Here is a 27681-nt window from a genome sequence, read left to right as displayed (position 1 = left end):
GGACCAGGGAGCAGAATGGAAAGATGGATCTGAGTAGGACCTCTTTCATCTTTGTCTTCCCAGCATTACGCTCTCTTGTGGTTCCTTGTCACAGCAAGTAATTACTTAGTGCAATCTGTCAAGAGAGATTACTTACTGACTGTGTCTCTGGTTAGACTAGGTGTAGCCAAACCATGGCTATCTTCCTCCCTCCTTATTCCCGGAGCTGGATTGATGCCCAGCAATAGTCAGCTGCTGAATGAATGGATGAATGTACAGCACAGGGATTTCCCTGATCACTAAATCTCTGTTGCATAGCACCTAACACATATCAGACCCTCAATAAACGTCTGTGGGTGGGACTGAACTGATGTGAAAGTGCAGGATCCTAGCAGGGCGAGGAAGATTCAGATCCTCCTTTAGGAAAAAGCAATTTCCTCTCAGCACAAGAGCTTCCAAAAAGGCAGTGGTTTCTAACCCGAAAGGGGATGGGAAAAACAAACCAGGCCCAAGGTCTGTCCATTAAAATGTCAGCCCTTGAAACTTATGTCTCCATCTCTCTCTTGGACCCTTGATGAGGTGCTTCCTCCATTTCAGATGATGGTGACTCCCAACCCCCACCCCCCGACCCGCACTTCTGAAAAAAGCTTCTAGATGCTTTTGAATTAGGCAAATGAGCAAGGGCAATGTTCATTTTTTCCACTCCCCTTTCATTTTGAAAACGCGTGGCATGCCAAAAGGCATTTGGACAGAATGTTCAGAGGCCACACAATAGAACAAGCGAGGCTGCCAAGCTCCTAAATCACTAACTAGACAGGACAATCTCAGCCCTGGGGACATAGAGACCCTCGGGCCAGCACCATGAGTCCGGTGCAGTCCCTTAAGGAAGGGGATGCTCAGCTCGAGGAACCAGAGGTTCACAGCAGCCCATAGCTCCTTGAGCTCACCTCTTGGTGAGCTGCCTCGAGGTGTAGGGAAGTGGGCCCCTTCTGTAAAATTTCAGGGAGTTCATCCAATGCCAATACCTTCTTTCTGAATTTCAGTTTACTCATTGATAAAATGGGTGTGGAAAGACCAAGGCAGGAGGAGAAGGGGAAGACAGAGGATGAGATGGTTGGGCAGCATCACCGACTCCATGGACATGAGTTTTATCTAGCTCCGGGAGATGGTGAAGGACAGGGGAGCCTGGTGTGCTTCAATCCATGGGGTTGCAAAGAGTTGGACTCGACTGAGCGACTGAACAACAACAAAATTGGTGCTGTTGGTGAAGGACTTCAAAAAAAGAGAGAAGATCTAAATGCAGGTGTCTGCCTACCATCTCCTCTCTAGAATCTGCAAGGTCTAGAGCTCAATGTACAGAACTGTGGTTCTAGACTCAGCTGCATCAGTGTCACCTGGGCTCTTGTTAGAAAGGCTAAATCTCGAGCCCCACTCCAGACCTGCTGCTCAGACTCTGCATTTTAACAAGGTACTCAGGGGATTCATGTGTCTCTTAGTTTGAGAAACACCAGTCTCCCTAACAATATCATCTTGGCTGAGTCATTTTATCTCTCGATTTTATTTTATTCTTTATAAAGTGAAAGATATGACTTTAAATGGCTTCTAGGTCTGAAGCCCTATAAAATTAAAGGCCTGCTAAAACATACTAGCCTTTGATCCCAAAATGTACATGGAAGTTCCATCCCTGTTCTGAAATACCAGGTTTTGAATTGGTCAGATAATCACTGAGTATGTGATTCAGGGGAGGTCACTGAGCGGGGCTGTGTGTGTGCTAAGTCACTTCAGTCATGTCCTACTCTTTGCGACCCTACGGTCTGTAGCCCATCAGGCTCCTCTGTCCAGGCAAGAATACTGGAGTGGATTGCCATGCCCTCCTCCAGAGAATCTTTCCGACCCATGTCTCCTGCACTGGAGGTGGGTTCTTTACTAGTGCCATCCCCACACTAGGGTGATGTGGAGGTATAATTATGACCATGCATCCCAGAGTTTCTAATACAGCCTCATTTCAAAACCTCGTGTCACATAATCAACCCTTTAGTCCTTTTTGTCTTATATGTAGCATTTTATTTATTACATATCCACTCCTCAATAGAATATAAATTCTCAGGTAGCACAAAACACATTTTATTAACATTTGGGGAAATCACGTACCCTAAGAGGATGCCTCGATCAACGTGAACTTTTTACTACATTTAAAAATAGAATTCATTTTTGTTTAAAAATGATCTTGCAGTTATATCTATAAACATTTTCACAATTCCCAAATGTAAAGACTCCTTTCAAAAAATAAATATTAAATTCATTTAAAACTGTTTTATAGAAATTAATAATTTTTCCAAATAGTATTAAATATATTTCTCTGTTAATGTTCTGAAAAAAAAAATGGAGTGACTGAAACTCTTGTCTAGTTCCCAAGGTAATATTAACCTCATGGAAGCATTTTTTTGCACTAGTATATGGAAGCTTTTCAAATATTAAATAATTATGAGATTTGTTTGATCTTTATATAAAATGTTAGACAAACAACCCTTTAGTCCTAAATTTAGTTTTGGAAAATATAGGCTTCACCAGCATTAGACACAGTCCCAATTCCTGGTAGGCTGATTGCATCGATGGTCCCAATTAATGGCTCCCCTGCAGCCAGATCCTTTACAATGTGATTTCACAGATCCCACCAAGAAGGGATGAAGTTCATTTCGTACTCCTTGAATCTGGGATGGATGGCCTTGGGCCTTTCTTTGGTCAAAACTGCAGCAGAAGTGATGACCAAGTTCTCAACCTAGTGCCCATGGGTGAGGCAGGAAAGCACAGGGATGGCTGTTTGGTGGCCACCTGCGTTAAAGGATGGGAGCTGCTGCTTTAGGGAGAAGAGGCAGCACACAACGTCCTGAGGGTCAGGGAAGGTGTGGATTCGGTTACCTTCGTCTTTTTGTGTCTCTTTCTTAGGGAAGGAAGGAACCAGAAAGTCATTTATACCAAAGTGAAATGACTCTCCAGTTTTAACCCTTAGGGTTTTTCCAGTAGTCATGTATGGATGTGAGAGTTGGACTATAAAGAAAGCTGAGCGCTGAAGAATTGATCCTTTTGAACTGTGGTGTTGGAGAAGACTCTTGAGAGTCCCCTGGACTGCAAGGAGATCCAACCAGTCCATCCGAAAGGAGATCAGTCCTGGGTGTTCATTGGAAGGACTGATATTGAAGCTGAAACTCCAATACTTTGGCCACCTGATGGGAAGAGCTGACTTATTTGAAAAGACCCTGATGCTGGGAAAGATTGAAGGCAGGAGGAGAAGGGAACGACACAAGATGAGATGGTTGGAAGGTATCACTGACTCAATGGACATGAGTTTGGGTAAACTCCGGAAGTTGGTGATGGACAAGGGAGGCCTGGCGTGCTGCGGTTCATGGGGTCGCAAACAGTCGGAGATGACTGAGCGAGTGAACTGAAATAAACTGAAACATTTTCAAAGGAGATCAATGACTTTGATAAAAGATTGGAGTTTTAATAGAAAAAAAAAGAAACTCAGTCCAAGGATGGACAGTACAGCTTGGGTTTTGTGGTCACTGTTGGCATATATCTGTGTGGGTGGTGATCTCTACTAGAGTGAGACTGGGGACTCAGGCCAGTCCATGCTTCATTTGCTGAGCCATGTATCTAGGGTGGGGACTGCTTTTAGCTTAAAGGTAGTGCTGTCTTTTCCAAGTCACAATCCTTGTGGGTCACTCTTTCCTAATTCATATATGTTAATCTCTACTGCAGGGAAAAGGACAAAGGGGCAAAGAGTGGCTAAAAGGGGCTTGCTTGCAGTATGTCTTGGGGATCAACTGTGATGAGCACAGTCTGCAGGACTTTTATGTTCATTTCCTCATTGATTCCGCCCAGTATGTCTTCAAGTTAAGCACTATCACGGCCATTTTTCAGATGGGGAAAACTGAGGCTCAGGAAGATGAAGAAGCACACCCAAGATTACCCAGCTCAGAAGTTGGGAACAAACATCCTGACTTGGCTCTGATTGACCCTCTGATGCCCAGGTGAGACTTGTCACGGTTGAGGGTAACAACAGATAGGAATGAGTCCTGGATTCATATTCAGCTTCACCTGCCTGATCTTGACATCTCACCACCACCTCTACAGAAAAGATGAAGTAAGCTCTCTAAGTACAGGCGGCAGGGAGCAAAGTGGTGCTTCTGACCCTCCACTAAAGGCACTGTTTACTTATAGTCTCGCAGCTGGGCTGGATTAGCCCAGCTTCGTAAATAGCTATCTGAAAACCAGCAGGCTGGAAAAGCCCAATTTGTCCCAGAGAATGCACGCAGGCCCCGCCCACACTCCTCAGTGTCGCCTCCTCAGTGTCCCCTCCTCGGCCTCCGGTGCCTGACCTCTCTATTTTGTGATCCATCTCCACCTCCCTCTCTGGGCCTCAATAAAAAAAATCTCCTAGCATTTTTCCAACCCCCATCGCCACCTTTGTCAAACTCTTGAAAGACCAAATTGGAAAGAGAAGCAGAGAGGAGGAAATTCCTTTTAGGCTGAGTTGCCTGGATTTCCTTTTGCTTCCCACCTCATTTCCGTGAGGGCTACCTTTATTGACTTGAGGTCAGGTCTGGAGGAAACTGGGGGCTGTATTTGGGGCCATTAGTGAAGTCCAAGCTCCTTCGTTCCCGAGGGGCAGTTGAGAGAAGGTGTGGGAGGGCACAGACTCAGAGGAGGGCGAATGGAACGTGTTTTCTCGCAGTAACACTTTGGTTAACATTCCAGAAAGTCAGAGCTGGAGGGAACTTACATCTCAGCAAGTCTAAAAGGCTCTGACCCTGGGGTCCCTTGCCGAGCTGCAAGGAGGCTGTGGACTTCCAGACACCGGATGCAAAAATGCTCCTCTGTGCGTGCGAGGAATTGTATTTTTTTAGGGTAGGTTCTGAGAGCTTTTTGTTTTTGAAAGAGAGTTCAAACACTTACCCCTAAAAGCTAAGCACAGTGGATACTTCTAGTTTGTCTTGCCTTTTATGTAGAAGGGGAAATGGAGGCCATAGAGGGGAAATGTCACCCTCAAGGTCACTGATGTGATCCAGCTCAGGATAGAGTACAGCAGAGCTGGTAGCAGGGAGACCTGTTCCTCCTGAACACATTTCCCCAAAGTAGGACTTTTTCAACAGCATTTACAATCAAAGATTGACCAGGTAGCCATTACGAGTAAGCTTATTAAGGGTAAGATTAAAGGCTTGGCAGAAGCATGAAGACAAGACTGTGAACCATAGGGAGAAGGTAGTTTAAGGTTTTAAATATATAACACACATCTGCACTGACCAATGACAGTTGCCCACCATCCCAACCTGCCTACCTAAGCCCAGCTGGCAGAAAAAGATATGCCAGGGGATCCCTGGCATATCCTGGAATCCAGGAGGGTACTTCTCAATCCTTGCTCTTTCTTCCTAGCCATTCAGTCAGCCAGTATTTATTGATTTCTCAAGTCCATACCAGGGCTTCCCTGGTAGCTAAGTTGGTAAAGAATCCACCTGCAATGCAGTAACCTGGGTGGAATCCATGGGTTGGGAAGATCCCCTGGAGGAGGAAACGGCAACCCACTCCAGTATTCTTGCCTGGATAATTCCATGGGCAGAAGAGCCTGGTGGGCTACAGTCTATGGGGTTGTAAGAATTAGACATGACTTAGTGACTAAACCATCACAAGTCCATACCAGATGCTTGGACAAGGTAGTGAAAAAAGTCCCTGCTGTCATGGAAATTATTCAAATTGAGGAAACTGGTGATACTTCTATAAGAGGAGACTTGGGTCCAGGGTGGAGTGGCACAATGTTGTTGGAAGAGGCTCCTCCCACTCTCTGCCCAGAAGAGGGGCTTGTGACAGGAAGAGATGACACTAACACTCATTTGTTTTGGATTTGACATCCTCCATCTCAACAGGATCCCCGAGGTTTTCCTGAGTCCAAGGACACTGCAGATTCCCAGCTCATAACAAATGATGTTCACGGGCATGCCAGCCCTTTATTTCTATGAGGCAATCCTCAGAGGCCTTTGCCAAGATAAACTGTTTGGCCTTCTGCCTTGAAAGTTGATCCTCTTCTGGGTCTGATTATTGCTTTTCTGAAACACAGGGACAATGACATCATTGCTCCCTCCCTGGCTTGGGGATTTGATGGTCAGCATGAAGTCAGGGTTTGGAATGGTGCCTGCTCTTTGCCAATGCCCTGGGAGGCCTGGGGTGGGGGCCCGGGAGTGAAGCAAACTTGTGAGGGAGGGGTGGGCGCCATGAGGTCCCCATGGGCTGCGGGGGTGGGGGCATTCATTTTCTACTTTGTTGCTGGCATCTTGGTCTGCCTTGCTGTACAAAGGAAGGACAGCATTCTGAAGAGGGCTGAGCTGACATTCAGTGGATACACACCTGCCTGGCTATCCCCAGTTGTTAAAATATTGAAATACATTCATCCTCATTGATAATCATTTGCTGGAGTGGGGTGCCTTCTGGACACCTGGGGTGCCCTGGCCTCTTTCTGGGCCAACACCCCATAATTCCTACAGTACCTCTAGGACCTATCTGGTAGTCTTCTGATAGTTGATGCCTGTATTGTAGTATGGCTAAAGCATGGTTACTGCTCCTCACAGAGAGATGTGAGAAATTAGGCTTGGCTTGTTGGCCAGTTGCCTGTAGGAAACCACTGCCATGTAGGTTAGGATCAAAGTCTGCTTCTTGGGCTCCCAGGCCTGGGATCTACTAAAAGGAATTCTCTCCAGTCACTGTGAGGCACAGTCCTTGCCTAATCAAAGGTTAACACTTCCTATGCCAGGGGTTGGAAGGCATCTGAGAGGTGCTCTAGTCCAGCCCACTCTTTGCACAGAGGAGAACCTGCAGCACAGAAGGGCAGTCATTGGTTCAAGTCACAGCAAGTTGGTGACCCATCCAAGCCTTCTGACTCTCCTTTAGGTCATGATATACCAGGGAACATCTCCCAAACCCAAAAGGGCTTGATCAAGAGTATTGAAGGCATCTGTCTATTCCATCTAGAGCACAAATTTCCCCCTAGAGTAGAATAAAGCAGTGTCAGGTTGCAGTAGGAAAACTCTGGACGGGGGTGGCAACCTTGAGTGCTCAGAGTGACCAACGAATGGCTGATGCCAAGGAGATAGGGTAGGAGGTGAGCAAAGACCATGAAGTCATTTGACATGTTTCTCTTACACTTATTGGCTCCCTTTCTGCACCAGGTCAATTTTAGCACAACAACTGACATTTTTTCCAGTTTGAGTGAATTTCAAACGCAGCCCTCATCAGTCACAATCATATTACCCAGTCACCTGGCAGGTATTTAAGCAGAGATATCAGTCTGGCGGGGCAGGGGCTGAGTGTGGCCTGCAGACCAGTTTCACTGGGACTACCCAGTGCTGCTCATCTTTTTAAAACTGAGTAAGTGGCCAATGGGAGATGACATATAAAAACTTAGACATGAGGCTTTTCCTGAATAATTCTTAGGGAACGGGTCACTCGTGTGCCCGTGTTTCTGCAGGGAGAACCAGCTCCTTGTAGATGCAGTGTGTACTCCTGTTTGCTGCCCACCCTACCCACTTATCTCCCTGCTGCTTCAGTCATTTGATAGTCTAGGGGCCCTTGAATCTGTCATCCCTGGCCCAGAGACTTCTTGCTCCATTGTACTATCTTGCTTTTTATTTCTGGGAAAAGCTATGCTCTGGATAGAATAAGGAGACGACTTTAGCATTCGTGATCTTTCTCCCCAGGCTCAGGCCCTTTTGGGTAGGGGGGATATAAGGGTCTCAGGGTTGGTTTTCCTCGCTGACCAATGCTGTGGGTACTGAGGTTGCTCCCTTCTTCTATGCCTGCCTCCCTGCCCAGCAAGGTCATTCATTCCATCCAAGCTACCCAACCCCTATGTGTGTGTGTGTGTGTGTGTGTGTGTGTGTGTGTGTGTGTGTGTGTGTCCTCAGTTGTGTTCTACTCTTTGTGACACCTCCACCAGGCTCCTCTGTCCACGAGATTTCGCAGGCAAGAATACTGGAGTCGGTTGCCATTGCCTCCCCCAGGGGATCTTTCTGAACCAGGGACTGAACCCGCATCTCCTATGTCTCCTGCATCAGCTGGAATTCTTTACTGCTGAGCCATAGCTGAGAGCTGCACCCTCATGGCATCTTATAAACATTTGCAGAACACCCACGACAAAAGGTCAAGCATGCGGATTCAAGCACAAGAGACACATTTCTGACTTTGTTTTAAGGATCTTATGTAGGGAACAAAGATAGGAATGACTGGAAGCAAAAGCCAAATACGCTGCCTCATATGAAAGTTTTCAAAAAACACAGTTCATATCCATCGGGGAAGGGATGAAGGGATCAGGAAAGACTTGATGAAGGAGTAAGCGTTTGAGATGGGCTTTGAAGGATGACTAGGATGTCAAGTGATGGGCACTGGTTGGGGTGAGAGAAGGAAAGAAGGATCCAGGCAGGCAGAGGGAAGGGCTAAAGAAGAGGTTAAGTGGCTCTGGTACAGAATCTGCCTGCCAAGGCAGGAGATGCAGGAGACACAAGTTCAATTCCTGGATCAGGAAGATCCCCTGGAGGAGGAAATGGCAACCCACTCCAGCATTCTTTCCTGGAAAATCTCGAGGACTGAGGAGCCTGGCGGGTAACAGTCCATGGGGTTGCAAAGAGTTGGACACAACTGAGCGACTGAGCATGCAGACAAGGGTGGGGAAGGGGTGTGTGTAGCAGGTGTGACTGGCACAAAGAGTCAGGTGGGGGGTAGTGTAGGCCCCCGGGGTTGGAAAGATAGGTGGAGCCATGAGCTTTGATTTCCTGAGTAGGAGGTGAGAACCCCAGTGATGTGCAAAAAAGGGAGAAGAGTTATCAGTAATTTTTATCTTCAAGTGAAGGAGGACTGACAGCTTGTTTTGCAGAGGGAAGGAAGAAAGGGAAGAAAGCACATGAGCATTTGGGCAGAGGCATGAGGGAAGGGAACACTGTTTATCTGCTTAAACCAGGGCTGGTGGAGAAGTGAGAAGTATGGCGGCGGTCTGGAGTAATCAACTTGCCAGACTAAGAATCATGGAATTTCCAGTCTAGGTGAGGCTTTGGAGATATCCAGCCTAACCTCCTTGTGTTGCTTTGGAGAACACTGACAGACCATGAGTGGGGATGGGGGACATGGATCCTGGGCAAGGTAGTGCGTAGTTGTTTTATCTTTCACAGTGTCTAACATATAGTATTCAGAAAATTGTGTTGAAAAGGTTAAAATGTTGACTTCTGCTTAGAAATGACCTGGTAAAATGGAAAGTGAGGTTGACTGGTTGGTAATAATTTCCATGGGAAGGTTTCCTTTCTTGCCTCCCCTCCCACCACTCCCAGGGAGCCCTCCTCTGTGGGGGAAGCCTCCAGATGCTACACTTTAAACCCCAACATGGGATCTCAGTTCCCACGTAGGGCCCCCTGCTAGCTCAGGAGTTGGCGTACAGTGAGTTGGGTGGCTCCCCTTCCTGCCACCCTGCCCGTCATGTTATGTAAGTGGGTGTTGGTAGCCCAGCTGGCTGGTGGCTTCCTGCAAGAGCGGCAGGGCGGGATATCCGAGCTGGCACCATTCAAGTTCACCGCAGCATTCTGAACATTTGGGAACACAGGAAGGGCCAAGTTTTTTAAGCTCCCTTTGTTTGCGAGGAGGGTCCAGAGCCCACAGGGAGGAGAAAAACAAAACCAGGAAAACAGATGACTTGCCTTTGCAAAGACAGTGTGTACATTTGCTGCTGCTCTGTGAGTCCTAATGTACCCCTGACGCTGTCCACACATGCACACCTACACATCCACATACACACACAGCCTTTACCTGCACCTTCCTCAGGCACCCAGAGAAGAGAAAGCCAAGGCTTCTGTGCACACAGACACACCCTGCTAACAACAGAGGGACAGCCACGTTTGCAGACTGCAAATGAAAACAGAAACATGCAGATCCCTATGCAGACACACATCTGAGGACCGAGGGGCACACCACCACACTAAAGACATGCAGACAAACAGACACACACAGAGACACGGGGAGACTCCGAGACAGCCATTTGCATAGGATTCGCATATTGAAAACACATGCGTGCAGTGAACTCTAGTCTCTTTTTCTTATCCCTGAATTCACCTGTACAAACACAAGGGAGTATTTCTCCAAGAGGCCAAGGAGTCAGCTGGCCCCTGGGGACTCTACAACGTTAAATGAGACATGCAGCTCCTGTCTGCACACACCCTTCAGCCTGCTGCCCAATAGGCTCAGGCTCTTAGCTCTCTGGAGAGTGGGCGGGCAAGACAAAGGTTCCAAAAGCTCCGCGGTGCCGAGGACAGTCCTTTTGCCTTTCCCCTTTTCCCTGGGGCGTTGGTGTTTCTAAAATGTTCCACATAGTGTTCTCTTTTACTTCGCAAGTTTGAATTCTTCTTTTGGAAAGTAAGCCCTTCACAACTAAGGAGAAGTGAGGAGAGATAGGCAGGGAAACAGGCCAAGGAGGAAGCGTCTGGGGTTGGTTGGAGTAGCCATGTCATCTGCACACCCTGGAGATTTCTGTACGTTTCCAAGTTGGTGCCCCAAAGGGGCTGAATAAAAGCAGTTGGAAAAGAAGTTCTGAGAGAGGGGGGCTCCACAATTCCTCTGACAACAAAACAAGAAAGGAAGACAAAAAGTCACTGGAATCTTTAGGTAAAGCTGAGAGAGACCTGCTTCTCCATCCTGTAACCAGTGCTATTACTGGGAATGTTTTCTTTGGTGTGCATTTAATTTCTATAATTGAAATGGAAACGAGGAGGCGGTACTTTTCTTGGAGGAAGAAGCGCCTTTCTCCCCCAGGAGAGGCCCAGGTGGGCTTTAGGGCCCTTTGGGAAGGGATTTAGACCCAGCTGGACCTGGTACTTGGGGACTGTGGCGTTGCTTTGCCCACTGGACAAGCTGTAGCTCTCCAAGAAATCTGGGGAGGTTGAGGAGCTCAGACCCTGTAAGATGCAACAGGAATTCACCAGGTGCTACCCTTCCTGTGTATACCCCAAATCCTAGTGAAACCAAGTATAGTCAGGAATCATTTAGGTTCGAGTTAGGGCCCGGGTCAGTGATGGCAGAATAGTACCTCTGGAAGTACAAGTGGAGGTTTCCCGGCACTGCATAGATCTCCCAGGAGATCGTGAAGTGGGTAAGGAGCCAAGAAAACTACATTTAGATCTCTGAAAGGCAAGGAGAGAGGCCCAGCTAACATCTGGGAAACATATGTAAAAGCATTTACAAACTCTGAAGCACTGTGCAATGCATAGTCATTTGCTGTCCTTGTTACAATATCAATATATATAAAACATCATCAAAATGTTTGTGTTGAGTGGCTGAAAATTACAAACATAGCTAATAAACAGGCTGACTCCCTGGGACAGAGCCCTGGGACAGCCAACTCAGGCTTTGTCCAGTAGGCAGCACCAGGTGGGGGGATGTTGGCTAGTGGGAAGTCCTTTTTTCCAAGAGTAGCTAACCTCCCTCTAACGTTCAGGCCCCACCAGCTCCTGCTTCTCTCACTATTTTTAGTGTCATGCACAGATTTATTTAAATACTTTCTAAAAGTTTTTCTTTATATTTTGCCAGAGTCGATCCCTGGGAGTCTGTTATAATCTTTTTTGTTATTTATTTATTATTATTATTTTTTAATATTGTATTGGTTTTGCCATACATCAACATGAATCCACCACGGGTGGACACATGCTCCCCATCCTGAACCCACCTCCCACCTCCCTCCCTGTACCATCGCTCTGGGTCAATCCAGTGCACCAGCCCCAAGCATCCTGTATCCTCCATAGAACCTTGACTGGTGATTCATTTCTTATATGATATTATACATGTTTCAATGCCAATTTCCCAAATCATCCCACCCTCTCCCTCTCCCACAGAGTTCAAAAGACTGTTCTATACATCTGTGCCTCTTTTGCTGTCTTGCATACACGGTTATCATTACCGTCTTTCTAAATTCCATATATACGCGTTAGTATACTGTATTGGTGTTTTTCTTTCTTGCTTACTTCACTCTGTATAATAGGCTCCAGTTTCATCCACCTTATTAGAACAGATTCAAATGTATTCTTTTTAATGGCTGATTAATACTCCATTGTGTATATGTACCACAGCTTTCTTATCCATTCATCTGCTGATGGACATCTAGGTTGCTTCCATGTCCTGGGTATAATAAACAATACTGCTATGAGCACTGGGGTACACATGTCTCTTTCAATTCTGATTTCCTCGGTGTGTATGCGCAGCAATGGGATTGCTGAGTCATAAGGCAGTTCTATTTCCAGTTTTTTAAGGAATCTCCACACTGTTCTCCATAGTGGCTGTACTAGTTTGCATTCCCACCAACAGTGTAAGAGGGTTCCCTTTGCTCCACACCCTCTCCAGCATTTATTGCTTGTAGACTTTTGGATGGCAGGCATTCTGACTGGCGTGAAATGGTACCTCATTGTGGTTTTGATTTGCATTTCTCTGATAATGAGTGATGTTGAGCATCTTTTTATGTGTTTGTTAGCCATCTGTATGTCTTTCTGGAGAAATGTCTATTTAGTTCTTTTGCCCATTTCTTGATTGGGTCGTTTATTTTTCTGGAATTGAGCTGCAGGAGTTGCTTGTATATTTTTGAGATTAGTTGTTTATCAGTTGCTTCATTTGCTATTATTTTCTACCATTCTGAAAGCTGCCTTTTCACCTTGCTTATAGTTTCCTTTGTTCTGCAGAAGCTTTTAAGTTTAATTAGGTCCCATTCGTTTATTTTTGCTTTTATTTCCAATATTCTAGGAGGTGGGCCATAGAGGATCCTGCTGTGATGTATGTCAGAGAGTGTTTTGCCTATGTTCTCCTCTAGGAGTTTTATAGTTACTGGTCTTATGTTTAGATCTTTAATCCATTTTGATTTATTTCTGTGTATGGTGTTAGAAAGTGTTCTAGTTTCATTCTTTTACAAGTGGTTGACCAGTTTTCCCATCACCACCTGTTAAAGAAATTGTCTTCAATCCATTGTATATTCTTGTCTCCCTTGTCAAAGACAAGGTGTCCATAGGTGTGTGGAATTATCTCTGGGCTTTATATTTGGTTCCATTGATCTGGATTTCTGTTTTGTGCCAGTACCATACTGTCTTGATGACTGTGGCTTTGTAGTAGAGCCGGAAGTGAGGCAGGTTGATTCCTCCAGTTCCATTCTTCTTTCTCAAGATTGCTTTGGCTATTCGAGGTTTTTTGTATTTCCATACAAATTATGAAATTATTTGCCCTAGCTCTGTGAAAAATACCGTTGGTAGCTTGATAGGGATTGCATTGAATCTATAGATTGCTTTCGGTAGTATACTTATTTTCACTATATTGATTCCTCCGATCCATAAAAATGGTATATGTCTCCATCTATTAGTGTCCTCTTTGATTTATTTCACTAGTGTTTTATAGTTTTCTATATATAGGTCTTTAGTTTCTTTAGGTAGATATATTCCTAAGTATTTTTATTCTTTTTGTTGCAATGATGAATGGAATTGTTTCCTTAATTTCTCTATTTTCTTATTATTAGTGTATAGGAATGTAAGGGATTTCTGTGTGTTAATTTTATATCCTGCAACTTTACAATATACATTGATTAGCTCTAGTAATTTTCTGGTGGAGTCTTTAGGGTTTTCTATGTAGAAGATCATATCATCTGCAAACAGTGAGAGTTTTACTTCTTCTTTTCCAATTTGGATTCCTTTTATTTCTTTTTCTGCTCTGATTGCTGTGGCCAAAACTTCCAAAACTATGGTGAATAGTAGTGGTGAGAGTGGGCACCCTTGTCTTGTTCCTGACTTTAGGAGAAATGGTTTCAATTTTTGACCACTGAGGATAATGTTTGCTGGGGGTTTGTCATATATAGCTTTTATTATGTCAAGGTATGTTCCTTCTATTCCTGCTTTCTGGTAAGTTTTTTTTTTTTATCATAAATGGATGTTGAATTTTGTCAAAGGCTTTCTCTGCATCTATTGAGATAATCATATAGCTTTTATATTTCAATTTGTTAATGTGGTGTATTACATTGATTAATTTGTGGATATTGAAGAATCCTTGCATCCCTGGGATAAAGCCCAATTGGTCATGGTGTATGATCTTTTTAAGGTGTTGTTGGATTCTGATTGCTAGAATTTTGTTAAGGATTTTTGCATCTATGTTCATCAGTGATATTGGCCTGTAATTTTCTTTTTTTGTGGCATCTTTGTCAGGTTTTGGTATTAGGGTGATGGTGGCCTCATAGAATGAGTTTGGAAGTTTTCCTTCCTCTGCAATTTTCTGGAAGAGTTTGAGTTCGTGTTGTCTGTTGTGATCTCTCCATTTCCATTTCTAATTTTATTGATTTGATTTTTCTCCCTTTGTTTCTTGATGAGTCTGGCTAATGGTTTGTCAATTTTATTTATCCGGTCAAAGAACCAGCTTTTGGCTTTGTTGATTTTTGCTATGGTCTCTTTTGTTTCTTTTGCATTTATTTCCTCCCTAATTTTTAAAATTTCTTTCGTTCTACTAACCCTGGAGTTCTTCATTTCTTCCTTTTCTAGTTGCTTTAGGTGTAGAGTTAGGTTTTTTATTTGACTTTCTTCTTGTTTCGTGAAGTATGCCGGTATTTCTATGGACATTCCCCTTAGCACTGCTTTAAGAGTGTCCCACATGTTTTGGGTTGTAGTGTTTTCATTTTCATTCATTTCTGTGCATATTTTGATTTCTTTTTCAATTTCTTCTGTGATTGGTTGGTTATTCAGCAACGTGTTGTGCAGCCTCCATATGTTGGAATTTTTAATAGTTTTTCTCCTGTAATTGAGATCTAATCTTATTGCACTGTGGTCAGAAAAGATGCTTGGAATGATTTCAATTTTTTTTGAATTTACCAAGGCTAGATTTATGGCCCAGGAAGTGATCTATCCTGAAGAAGTTTCCGTGTGCAATTGAGAAAAAGGTGAAATTCATTATTTTTGGGTGAAATGTACTGTAGATATCAATTAGGTCTAACTGGTCTTTTGTATCATTTAAAGTTTGTGTTTCCTTGTTAATTTTCTGTTTAGTTGATCTATCCATAGGTGTGAGTGGGGTATTAAAGTCTCCCACTATTATTGTGTTATTGTTAATTTCCCCTTTCATACTTCTTAGCATTTGTCTTACATATTGCGCTGTTCCTATGTTGGGTGCATATATATTGATAATTGTTATATCTTCTTCTCAGATTGATCCTTTGATTATTATATAGTGTCCTTCTTTATCTCTTTTCACAGCCTTTGTTTGGAAGTCTGTTTTATCTGATATGAGTATTGCTACTCCTGCTTTCTTTTGGTCTCTATTTGCATGGAATATCTTTTTCCAGCCCTTCACTTTCAATCTGTATGTGTACCCTGTTTTGAGGTGGGTCTGTTGCAGACAACATATATAGGGGTCTTGTTTTTGTATCCATTCAGCCAGTCTTTGTCTTTTGGTTGGGGAATTCAACCCACTTACGTTTAAGTTAATTATTGATAAGTATGATCCCGTTGCCATTTACTTTATTGTTTTGGGTTCGAATTTATACACCATTTTGTGTTTCCTGTCTAGAGAAGATCCTTTAGCATTTGTTGGAGAGCTGGTTTGGTGGTGGTGAACTCTCTCAGATTTTGCTTATCTGTAAAGCTTTCGATTTCTCCTTCACATTTGAATGAGATCCTTGCTGGGTACAGTAATCGGGGCTATAGGTTATTTTCTTTCATCACTTTAAGTATGTCTTGCCATTCCCTCCTGGCCTGAAGAGTTTCTACTGAAAGATCAGCTGTTATCCTTATGGGAATCCCCTTGTGTGCTATTTTTTGTTTTTCCCTTGCTGCTTTTAATATTTGTTCTTTGTGTTTGATCTTTGTTAATATGATTAATATGTGTCTTTGGGTGTTTCGCCTTGGGTTTATCCTGTTTGGGACTCTGTGGGTTTCTTGGACTTGGGTGATTATTTCCTTCCCCACTTGAGGGAAGTTTTCAACGATTATGTCCTCAAGTATTTTCTCATAGTCTTTCTTTTTGTCTTCTTCTAGGACTCCTTTGATTCAAATGTTGGGGCATTTAATATTGTCCTGGAGGTCTCTGAGATTGTCCTCATTTCTTTTAATTCGTTTTTCTTTTTTCTTCTCTGATTCATTTATTTCTACCATTCTATCTAGTTTACTAATCCTATTTTCTGCCTCCATTATTCTACTATTTGTTGCATCCAGAGTGTTTTTGATCTCATTTATTGCATTATTCATTGTATATTTACTCTTTTTTATTTCTTCTAGGTTAAACCTTTCTTGCATTTTCTCAATCCTTGTTTCCAGGCTATATATCTGTGATTCCATCTTTATTTCAAGATTTTGGATCATTTTCACTATCATTATTTGGAATTCTTTATCAGGTAGATTCCCTATCTCTTCCTCTTTTGTTTGGTTTGATGGGCATTTATTCTGTCCCTTTACCTGCTGGGTATTCCTCTGTCTCTTCAACTTGTTTATATTGCTGAGTTTGGGGTGGCCTTTCTGTATTCTGGCAGTTTGTGGAGTTCGCTTTATTGTGGGCTTTCCCCACTGTGGGTGGGGTTGTACGGGCGGCTTGTCAGGGTTTCTTGTTTAGGGAAGCTTATGTCGGTGTTCTGGTGTGTGGAGTTGGATTTCGTCTCTCTGGAGTGAAATGAAGTGTCCCAAAATGAGTTATGAGATGTCAGTGGGTTTGGAATAACTTTGGGCAGCCTGTATATTGAAACTCAGAGCTGTGTTCCTATGGTATGTCTTGCTCTGGAACTTGTTGGCCCTTGGGCGGTGCTTGGTTTCAGTGTAGGTATGGAGGCATTTGATGAGCTCCTGTCGATTAATGTTCACTGGAGTCAGGAGTTCTCTGGTGTTCTCAGGATTTGGACTTACGCCTCCTGGTTCTGGTTTTGTCTTATTTTTATAATAGGCTCAATACTTTTCCTGCTAAACAGCACCACAGATAAAACATCTAGGTTAAGGGTGAAAAGTTTCTCCACAGCGAGAGACACCCAGAGAGGTTCAAAGAGTTACATGGAGAAGAGAAGAGGGAGGAGGGAGTTAGAAGTGACCCAAATGAGATGAGGTGGAATCAAAAGAGGAGAGCAAGCTAGCCAGTAATCACTTGCTTATGTGCGCTGCACAGACTGGACTGCTCAGAGATGTTCATGGAGTTATACAGAGGAGAGAAGAGGGAAGAAGGAGACAGAACTGGCCAGGAGGATGAAAGTGGGGAAACAAAAGGAGAGAGACAGATCCAGCCAGTAATCAGTTCCCTAAGTGTTCTCCACTGTCTGGAACACACAGAGATTCACAGAGTTGGGAAGAGAAGAGAAAAGGGAGGGAGGAGACAGACGACCTGGTAGACAAAAAGGAGAGTCCAAAGCGGGAAAAAGCAGTCAAGCCAGTAATCTCGCTCCGAAGTAAAAATGGGTACTGAAGATTGGGTTCTTAAAGGTAAAAAATTAATAACAAATACCAAAAAGCAAAGATTAAAAATCTAGAGTAGAGGTTGGATTTTCAAAAATACAATATTAAAGAAGAGAAGAAAATTTAAAAAAAAAGGAAAGAAAAAAAAATAACAAAGTCACAAAAAGTATATTAAAAAAATATGTATATATATGAAGTTTGCTTTCAAAAAATAGGGTCTTTTTTTTTTTTTGCAAAGGAATACGAGGTTATAAAAAGGAAAATTAAAGGAATAATAGAGGACTTAAAATTTTTTAAAAATTAAAAAAAACACAAATAATCATAAAGATAGTAAAAATATACGTAGAACTTTCTCTGCTGTTCTTGTGGGCAGTGTGGGGTCAGTTCATTTTCAGACAGTTCCTTGGTCCAGCTTATATTTCTCAAGATCTATAAACCCTTTCCCATGTAGTCAGTACTAATGACAGGGTTTTAATCTATTGCACCTGTCACTTCCAAGGCAGTTCCCTCTGTTTTAGCTTCTTCTGTTTGCCGGTCTCTTCAGTGTGTGATTTCCACCCTAACACAAGGCGGCCGCTCAAGAACACTTTTTTTAGGCTCACTTGTTCAGTCGCGCTGTGGGGAGGGAGAGATGCTGCAAACAAGTAACACTAGTGTGTGCTCGCAGTGTCTCAGCCACACTGGGCCTGCCCCCGCTCACAGCGCGAGTGCCTCCCTGCCCACCCTGCTCAGACTCTATCTAGGTTGCTCCACTGGGAACCATCCGAGGCTGGCCCTCGGCTGCCTGCACCTCCCAGGTCTAAGCTGCTCAGGTTCAGGCACTCAGGTAGTCCTCAGAGGTGCAGACTCGGTTGGGCCTGCGTTTTGTGCCCTTCCCAGGTCTGAGCAGCTCAGATGATGAGGTGTTTGGCGAATGCAGTCGATGTGACTTAATGCCTCCCCCGTCCCTGCCAAGCGGTTGTCTGGGTGTAGAACCGGCACACCTTCTCAGGCAGATGTTGACCATCCAGAACCCCAAGAAGTCTTAGTTAGCAAAGAAGCCTGCTTGCAGTTTGGTAGATAATGTCTCTCTGGGGCTGTGATTGCCCCCTTCCCGCTCTGGTTGCCTGTCACAGGACGGGGATGGTCTGCAGCTGGCCATCTCTGTTCAGTCCTTTGTTCTGTGCGCCCACCTGGCGGTGTCTTATGTTATTTTTGTTATTTTGTTATGTTTGATAGCTTTTCGCAAGTTAGCTATCCCACAGTCTGGTTTGCTAGCACAAGTTAGTTCCCTCAGATTGCCTTACTCTAAGCAATGCAGCCCGCGCCTCCCTGCCCAGCCCCCGCTTGCTAGTGGTGGGTACAGGCGTCTACGGGGCTTCTCCACTGGGGGAGTTACCGTCGGGCTCATAATCTATGGGTTTTATTTATTTATTTTTCCTCCCTGTTATATTGTCCTCTGTGCTTCCAAGGCTCGCCACAGACTCCGCAGTGAGAGTGTTTCTTGGTGTTTGGAAACTCCTCTCTTTTTAAGACTCCCTATCCAGGATGGAGCTCCATCCCTACCTTTTGTCTCATTTTTTGTCTTTTATATTTTTTCCTACCTCATTTCAAAGACAATGGGCTGCTTTTCTGGGTGCCTGATGTCTTCTGCCGGCATTCAGAAGTTGTTTTGTGGAATTTACTCAGCGTTTACATGTTCTTTTGACGAATTTGTGGGGGAGAAAGTGGTCTCCCATCCTATTCCTCTACCATCTTAGGACTGCCTCTCTCTCCTTGTTTAAGTATCTCTCTGCATATTCCTTCTTGTTCAAAGCTCCTGAAACCATAATGGGGCTGCTGAATGGGAGAGGGAAGCCACATATGCAGTGGTTAAAAGCATGTGCCCTGGAGAGGACTAGGACTGGGTAGCCTGGGCTGGGACTAGGGTGAGGAGAGGAAGGCACTTGCCTCAGATACAAAATTTAAGGGGGAGTTTCAAACTCAGTAATCAAAATACATTTTAGAGTACCATGTTTTTTAAAATAAAAATCAATGCAATTAAGTTCATGATAGACAACATACCAACATGTACAATAAAGGCAGGATCTGACTGTGTGCTTGCATATTCTTGTCTCACTTGCTTCACCCTAATACTGGCCTTTTGCAGATCTGAGTCTCCACTCTGCCTCTTATTATTAGGCAGGGCACATTTTTCTCTTTTAAAAAATTGAGGTATAGTTTACATACAGTAAAATAAATACCTCTAAAGACTATGGTTCCATGCATTCATGATTAAGTTGCTTCAGTCATATCTGACTCTCTGTAACCCTATGGATTGTAGCCAACCAGTCTCCTCTGTCCATGAGATTCTCCAAGCAAGAATATTGGAGTAGACTGCCATGCCTTCCTCCATAGGATATTCCTGACTATAACTGTTTGTAAACATGCACACCTTTAAGACCACCACTTGATCAAATAGAACACATTTCCATCACTCCAGAAAATTCCCTCGTAGGCACCTTTTCTTCCTTAAAATCTTTCAATGAGATTTTCCTGCTGTCAGAAGAAAGATCAGACCCATTTGTGCTGGCTCCTTCCCGGGGTGAAGTGCATGTCCTAATTTTCAATGGGAAGCCAGACACAGGTATGTTTCACCTGAAAACTTGTATGTCAAACACATCACACTGCCCAGCCTCTGGAGGCCAAACTTGACCATGAATTCAACAGCAATGCTGACACCAACACAAACGCTAACTCTGGACCACGAGGCATTTTGAGATGCCTTCAAAAGTCAGATGATACTTGAAGTGTCATTTTTTTAATTTATTGAAATCTTCAGCTCTACAGTACGTCATGGCGGTCACCCTGTTTATTTAACTTATGTGCAGAGTACATCATGAGAAACGTTGGGCTGGAAGAAGCACAAGATGGAATCAAGATTGCCGGGAGAAATATCAATAACCTCAGATATGCAGATGACACCACCCTTATGGCAGAAAGTGAAGAGGAACTAAAAAGCGTCTTGATGAAAGTGAAAGAGGAGAGAGAAAATGTTGGCTTAAAGCACAACATTCAGAAAACTAAGATCATGGTATCTGGTCCCATCACTTGATGGCAAATAGATGGGGAAACAGTGGAAACACTGTCAGACTTTATTTTTGGGGGCTCCAAAACTCACTGCAGATGGTGATTGCAGCCATGAAATTAAAACATGCTTACTCCTTGGAAGGAAAGTTAGGAGCAACCTGGATAGCATATTAAAAAGCAGAGACATTACTTTGCCAACAAAGGTCTGTATAGTCAAGGCTGTGAATTTGCCACTGGTCATGTATGGATGTGAGAGTTAGACTGTGAAGAAAGCTGAGCACCGAAGAATTGATGCTTTTGAACTGTGGTGTTGGAGAAGACTCTTGAGAGTCCCTTGGACTGCAAAGGGACCTAACCAGTCCATTCTAAAGGAGATCAGTCCTGGGTGTTCATGAGAAGGACTGATGCTAAAGCTGAAACTCCAATACTTTGGCCACCTCATGTAAAGAGTTGATTCATTGGAAAAGACCCTGATGCTGGGAGGGACTGGGGGCAGGAGGAGAAGGGAACGAAAGAGGATGAGATGGCTGGATGGCATCACCGACTTCATGGACATGAGTTTCGGTAAACTCCGGGAGTTGGTGATGGACAGGGAGGCCTGGCGTGCTGTGATTCATGGGGTTGCAAAGAGTCGGACACGAATGAGCAGCTGAACTAACTGACTTACTGACAGGCCGATAAGTCCTCTGAGCATATTCACTGCTACTGCTACTGCTAAGTCACTTCAGTTGTGTCCGACTCTGTTTGACCCCATAGACAGCAGCCCACCAGGCTCCCCTGTCCCTGGGATTCTCCAGGCAAGAACACTGGAGTGGGTTGCCATTTCCTTCTCCAATGCATGCAAGTGAAAAGTGAAAGTAAACTCGCTCAGTCGAGGCCGACCCTCAGGGAACCCATGGACGGCAGCCTTCCAGGCTCCTCCATCCATGGGATTTTCCAGGCAGGAGTACTGGAGTGGGGTGCCATTGCCTTCTCCCGCATATCTGCACAGCTCTGTTTAAAGTTTATGACTGCGGAGCCTGAAGCTCCTTCAGTGACAAGTAAAAGGGAATCAAAATTCACCCAGAGTCAAGTAATTCACAGATCCTCAGAGCAGGAAAGACCTTTGGAAACTACGTGATACAACGTTGGGTTTTCAAAGATGGGCAACAGAAGTGCTGGGTCTTTCCTAAGGTCTCAGCAGGAATTACATTTTTTTTATGAACAGCGACCAAGTGCTACACATCTTCATTGGTTACCTCTTTATTCTTCCTACCACTGTATGAAGTGGGTACTGTTAAGACTTTTGCTTAATAGATGAAGTTACAGAGGCCTAGAAAAGGTAAGTCACTTGCCCAAGATCACACAGCCATAAGTGGCAATCTAATATCTGACCCTGGAGTAATCAGACTTTAGATCCTTTACCTTAAAGTCTGCTTTGCCCAAGTCAGAGCCCTTTTTATGTCACTGAAGGCAGGAAATGATTTGCCTATGAGGTGAGGAACTTGCTTTTGGCTCTTAATTTTACCTCCTACAAAAACAAATCAGATAGTGAAGGGCCAGGATCTCATTGCCCCTTCTGTTGGTTTACCAGGCGCCAGACTGTCGCTGTAGATTGGCAGATGGGGGCTGCCTTTGTAGATAAAGGTGTTACAGCAACTCTTGGACTAGTGGCTTTGTTGAACAATGCAGGAGTGCTGGAATGTGTGAATGGCTGTGCTCCCATGTCACCAGGCACATCACAGAGCCTTGGGTGTCCCAGCACTGGCAGCTAGGATGTGGAAGAAGAAGTGGGTGATGAATTTCCCAGGACACAGGAGGTGGCAGCTTGGTGTTAAGAAAAGAGACTTGAGCTGGCAACTTGGACATGGGGATAGTCTCCCTTTTGGGCAGCATCCTATGGCTGTTGGAGCCCTTACCTGGCCTTTTAGAATGCAAGAGCTGACATCTGATAGCTCTGTGACCTCAGGAAAATGACTAACTCTTTCATCCATAAACAAGACTGTGTTTGTAAGTATGAAGTATTTGGTAAGTCCTAAATTAAGGGGAGGCAATGGCACCCGACTCCAGTACTCTGGCCTGGAAAATCCCATGGACAGAAGAGCCTGGTAGGCTACAGTCCACCGGGTCGGTAAGTCAGACACCACTGAGCGACTTCACGTTCAATTTTCACTTTCATGCATTGGAAAAGGAAATGGCAACCCACTCCAGTGTTCTTGCCTGGAGACTCCCAGGGACGGGGGAGCCTGGTGGGCTGCCTTCTCTGGGATCGCACAGAGTCGGACACGACTGAAGCAACTTAGCAGCAGCAGCAGCAGCAGTATGACCTTGGGCAAGATACCTTCCTTTGGAGCCTTAGCTGTTTGTGTGTCAGCTATCAGGAATGGGCCAGATGATCTCCGCAGTTCCTTCCTGCCCTCAGATTCTGTGACTGCGTACCTGTAGCTGGTTCTCAAGGATTTGGGACAAGATACTCATCAAACCAATCAATTCTAAGGAAATCAGTCCTGAATGTTCATTGGAAGGACTGATGCTAAAGCTAAAACTCCAATACTTTGACCACCTGATGTGAAAAAGACCCTGATGCTGGGAAAGATTGAAGGCAGGAGGAGAAGGGGACCACAGAGGGTGAGATGGTTGGATGGCATCATCGACTCGATGGACATGAGTTTGAGCAAGCTCCAGGAGTTGATGATGGATAGGGAAGCCTGGCATGCTGCAATACATGGGGTTATAAAGAGTTGGACGCGACTGAGCGACTGAACTGACTGACTCCATGCTGGGGCAGAAGCCATTCAGGCATCTCTTTGGCAAGTCCTCGTTAACCTTCTATTTATTTTCAGCTTGACTCAAGGAATGATATATTACTGGCAGAGAAATAAACCAAATCGCCAGGGCTATCATTGCTTTGCTGTGTTTTCTTAGCCTCATTTTCTATTCATGTAATGCACTCAGGTTTTGTAAGACCCAGGACTGCTGTGGATGTCTTTGGCCCTCACTTCCATTTGTTCACTGAACAGTTGTGGACACTAATATAATACATGGCCTTTGGCTAGCATTTGAGAGTTTATCTGGTGTCCACAGTGTTGGCTAAGGAGCTCTAATCCTCAGGTTCTATCCCAGCTCATTCATATAGACTTTGCAAATAACTTCTTCCACACTGTACCTCGGTTTCCTCATATATCAAATGCAGAAATGATGGCATTTTGCCCTATAGGGCTGTTGCAAGGATTAATAGATTTAACATCATACGATGCACTTAGTATTAGGTCCAGAGTAATAATTAATGCACTAGCTATTATTTTTATGGAGCACTTTGTATTAATTTTCTAATTTGACATATCTATTGATTCTATCAGGCTGGAATGATTTTGTTGCCCCTAAGGTTTAGCTGAGGAAACAGGCTCAGAGGGCAGGGTACACAAATAGTATATGGCAGTGTCCCTGGTTTCTAGCCCAGAATTTCTGAAACCAAGGTGATGCCATCTTCCACTATCGCCCAAGCACGAGACTTCTCTGTGGAATCCTAAGGCAGTATGAAGAAAGGCCCTCAAAGCAAGGCAGTTCCCAAGTGCTTAGGCATTAGGAAAAAAGGGAGGCATCATGGTGGCTGGGGAAAGCCTTTAGCCTTGGGTGGGACCGTGTGGACAAGAGATTTGGACATCCGTGGAGGAAGGAAATGGAAAGGCATCGCAGTCCGTGAAAAGGACTTTCAACTACAATATTAAGTGCATGTCTGACCACTGCACTGCATTGTGAAGTCAGCCGGCCAGTCTCCACCATCACAAGTGTTTGGTTCCCTATCTACCTCCAGGGATTTCATGGCTTCCCAGGCTTTTGCTCACCTGTTCTCCTTTTGCTCACTTGTACCCTCTTCCTCATCTAACCCCAATTCATCCTTTAGGACTGCCGCCAGGCATCGCCTCCTCTCTGGGAAGCACTCCTTGTTTTCCCCTGGCTAGGTGCCACGGCCGCCTCTGTACTGACTCTGACCCCTCTTCCCACCTCTACCTTTCCACCCTTGACAGAAATGATGTCTATCAAGAGCACTCATTCTGTGCTCCTTAGTTATCAATCAATTATCTATCTAGCTATCTATTTATCTCAATTCACTATCTTCCATATTTTTAATTTTCATCTTCAAAACCCAATACTGTACTTGGCATATATTTGGAGGGCTCAGTAGGTATTAGTCAACATAAATGGCTCCTAATCTCAAGTGAATTTGACAGAGTGGGGCATTTATTTGTAGATGATACGGCATCAACCCACTGCCTTTATCCTTTCAACCCAAATCAGGGCATATCCTTATAGACACTGTGGCCAAAGATTTGAAGGAAGGCTGTCTAGGGAAAGCAGAGCAAATGTTTGCCAGAAACTTTACAGGTTCCTGGTAAAGTCCTGGGCTTTGGCTGATGGTGAATTTCCTGGCCCCTAGCTTGGTGGCTGGCTCATCACAGGTGCTCAGCAGGTACGTGCTGAATGGAGGACTGAGTCACTTTATGCAGAAACCCACTGCTTGGGGGTTATCCTCTAGGAATCTGCTCTCTAGAACCAGAGGGATATGATGGACTTTGGCAGATGCCAAAACAAGTCCAGGAAATTCCTGAATCACCTGAACTGAACCCAAAGTTTATTAATACTTTTGTTATAATTGAGTTACTTTTTTTTTAATTTAAGAAATGAGAAAAAAAATAAAAAAAGAAAACCCCCTACTGTCTACTCCCCTGCTTTAAAGTATTAGGAGCCCCTCAATGCCTCCAGAAATACAAGTGTTTTTTGTTTTTTTTTTCCTAATTTTATTTTTAAACTTTACATAATTGTATTAGTTTTGCCAAATATCAAAATGAATCCACCGAGGTATACATGTGTTCCCCATCCCTAACCCTCATCCCTCCTCCATCCCCATACCATCCCTCTGGGCCGTCTCAGTGCACCAACCCCAAGCATCCAGCATCGTGCATCGAACCTGGACTGGCAACTCGTTTCCTACATGATATTTTACATGTTTCATTGCCATTCTCCCAAATCTTCCCACCCTCTCCCTCTCCCACAGAGTCCATAAGACTGTTCTATACATCAGTGTCTCTTTTGCTGTCTCATACACTGGGTTATTCTTACCATCTTTCTAAATTCCATATATATGCGTTAGTATACTGTATTTATGTTTTTCCTTCTGGCTTACTTCACTCTGTATAATAGGCTCCAGTTTCATCCACCTCATTAGAACTGATTCAAATGTATTCTTTTTAATGGCTGAGTAATACTCCATTGTGTATATGTACCACAGCTTTCTTATCCATTCATCTGCTGATGGACATCTAGGTTGCTTCCATGTCTTCGCTATTATAAACAGTGCTGCGATGAACATTGGGGTACACGTGTCTCTTTCCCTTCTGGTTTCCTCAGTGTGTATGCCCAGCAGTGGGGTTGCTGGATCATAAGGCAGTTCTATTTCCAGTTTTTTAAGGAATCTCCACACTGTTCTCCATAGTGGCTGTACTAGTTTGCATTCCCACCAACAGTGTAAGAGGGTTCCCTTTTCTCCACACCCTCTCCAGCATTTATTATTTGTAGACTTTTGGATCGCAGCCATTCTGACTGGTGTGAAATGGTACCTCATAGTGGTTTTGATTTGCATTTCTCTGATAATGAGTGATGTTGAGCATCTTTTCATGTGTTTGTTAGCCATCTGTATGTCTTCTTTGGAGAAATGTCTATTTAGTTCTTTGGCCCATTTTTTGATTGGGTCGTTTATTTTTCTGGAGTTGAGGTGTAGGAGTTGCTTGTATATTTTTGAGATTAGTTGTTTGTCGGTTGCTTCATTTGCTATTATTTTCTCCCATTCTGAAGGCTGTCTTTTCACCTTGCTGATAGTTTCCTTTGATGTGCAGAAGCTTTTAAGTTTAATTAGGTCCCATTTGTTTATTTTTGCTTTTATTTCCAATATTCTGGGAGGTGGGTCATAGAGGATCCTGCTGTGATGTATATCGGAGAGTGTTTTGCCTATGTTCTCCTCTAGGAGTTTTATAGTTTCTGGTCTTACCTTAAGATCTTTAATCCATTTTGAGTTTATTTTTGTGTATGGTGTTAGAAAGTGGTCCAGTTTCATTCTTTTACAAGTGGTTGACCAGATTTCCCAGCACCACTTGTTAAAGAGATTGTCTTTAATCCATTGTATATTCTTGCTTCCTTTGTCAAAGATAAGGTGTCCATATGTGCGTGGATTTGTCTCTGGGCTTTCTGTTTTATTCCATTGATCAATATTTCTGCCAGTACCATACTGTCTTGATAACTGTGGCTTTGTAGTAGAGCCTGAAGTCAGGAAGGTTGATTTCTCCAGTTCCATTCTTCTTTTTCAAGATCGCTTTGGCTATTCGAGGTTTTTTGTATTTCCATACAAATTGTGAAATTATTTGTTCTAGCTCTGTGAAGAATACTGTTGGTAGCTTGATAGGGATTATGTTGAATCTATAAATTGCTTTGGGTAGTATACTCATTTTCACTATATTGATTCTTCTAATCCATGAACATGGTATATTTCTCCATCTATTAGTGTCCTCTTTGATTTCTTTCACCAGTGTTTTATAGTTTTCTTTATATAGGTCTTTAATTTCTTTAGGTAGATATATTCCTAAGTATTTTATTCTTTCCGTTGCAATGGTGAATGGAATTGTTTCCTTAATTTCTCTTTTTGTTTTCTCATTATTAGTGTATAGGAATGCAAGGGATTTCTGTGTGTTGATTTTATGTCCTGCCACTTTACTATAGTCATTGATTAGTTCTAGTAATTTTCTGGTGGAATCTTTAGGGTTTTCTATGTAGAGGATCATGTCATCTGCAAATAGTGAGAGTTTTACTTCTTCTTTTCCAATTTGGATTCCTTTTATTTCTTTTTCTGCTCTGATTGCTGTGGCCAAAACTTCCAAAACTATGTTGAATAGTAATGGTGAAAGTGGGCACCCTTGTCTTGTTCCTGACTTTAGAGGAAATGCTTTCAATTTTTCACCATTGAGGATAATGTTTGCTGTGGGTTTGTTATATACAGCTTTTATTATGTTGAGGTATGTTCCTTCTATTCCTGCTTTCTGGAGAGTTTTTATCATAAATGGATGTTGAATTTTGTCAAAGGCTTTCTCTGCATCTATTGAGATAATCATATGGTTTTTATTTTTCAATTTGTTAATGTGGTGTATTACATTGATTGATTTGC

At 43.6% G+C, this 27681-nt stretch overlaps 1 protein-coding gene across 3 annotated transcripts in view; it reads right to left on the bottom strand.

Moving 5' to 3' along the window:
* Positions 1-27681, bottom strand: part of SYN3 (synapsin III) — a 491622-nt gene that overhangs the window by 81702 nt on the left and 382239 nt on the right. The window lies entirely within an intron of this gene.

Source organism: Bos indicus x Bos taurus, chromosome 5, assembly GCF_003369695.1.
Source record: "Bos indicus x Bos taurus breed Angus x Brahman F1 hybrid chromosome 5, Bos_hybrid_MaternalHap_v2.0, whole genome shotgun sequence".
NCBI lineage: Eukaryota > Metazoa > Chordata > Mammalia > Artiodactyla > Bovidae > Bos > Bos indicus x Bos taurus.
Note: the sequence above shows the minus strand (reverse complement) of the source record. Positions and strands in the feature narration are given on the sequence as shown.